Raw genomic sequence first — 993 nt, 5'->3', positions numbered from 1 at the left:
AAAGCATTGCATTGCTCTTAAAAAGCCCCTTTCATTATATTGTATGTTGGGAAATCCTTAGCTGGATGATCCACTTCTCCACAGATGAAATATAATTCTTGTGACTCTCCCTAGCGACCATATGCATTCCTCTTCCTTCTCAAGTTGTGAGAGCCTCAACTTGTTTTGTAAAAGACTTCAGTTGGGCTTTGATATTGTATTCCTTCCTTAATTGTTAGATTGCAGCAGGTCGGGACTGACTAGCTATATCAGTAGCACTTGGTCCAGTCCATGTGTGGGATTTTTTAGCGAGATCGTTGTTATACTCGAAAGCTTCGTCGGATCATTTTGAAGAAATTCTCTATTGCACATCATCTCCACAAATTGGGGTTCTCGGATGGTGAGTCCTTCATAGAAATAGCTAAGGATGCGCTAACTCTCGTAACCAAGGTGAGGACATTGATTTAATAAATCCTTGAAGGGCTCCCAAGCTTAATATAACGTTTCATTGTCCTTTTGGGTGAAAGTTGAGATATGTCGTTTAAGAGCATTGATCTTATGGTTAGGGAAATATTTGTTGAAGAATGCGATTGTCATTTCCTCCCATGTTCCAATTGACCTATATCGTAGAGAGTATAACCAACTCTTGCCTTTATCTTTCAGAGAGAAAGGGAAAAATTTCAGGCACGCAACATCTGTAGCCTCAATTCCATTATGAAAACTAGCCACCACCTCTTCAAACTCCCAGATATGCATGCATGGATTTTCGCTCTCCAATCCATGAGGAGTAGGCAAGAGTTGAATCATGCCTAGCTTGAAGTCTAGATTTGGCATATTCGGTGGGACCATGATGCATGATGGTGTGGCTATCCGCATAGGATGACGGTAATCATTTAACGATTTCTCCTTATCCTCCTCAATGTGGGTCATTATAAATGGATTTTGGGCTACTAAAGAGTTTGGAGAAGAAGGTTCGCTAGAATTTTTAGAAGAGATTTCACTAGGGCTATTTGG

At 40.5% G+C, this 993-nt stretch overlaps 1 non-coding gene across 1 annotated transcript; it reads left to right on the top strand.

The window, feature by feature from the left end:
* The first annotated feature begins 421 nt into the window (after nucleotides 1-421).
* On the top strand, nucleotides 422-528 carry LOC133813630 (small nucleolar RNA R71). The gene has a single exon (XR_009884637.1). It is a non-coding gene; the product is annotated as a small nucleolar RNA R71 (small nucleolar RNA).
* The last annotated feature ends 465 nt before the right edge of the window (nucleotides 529-993 follow it).

Source organism: Humulus lupulus, chromosome 1, assembly GCF_963169125.1.
Source record: "Humulus lupulus chromosome 1, drHumLupu1.1, whole genome shotgun sequence".
Taxonomy (NCBI): domain Eukaryota; kingdom Viridiplantae; phylum Streptophyta; class Magnoliopsida; order Rosales; family Cannabaceae; genus Humulus; species Humulus lupulus.
This window is presented reverse-complemented; position numbering and strand designations above follow the sequence as displayed.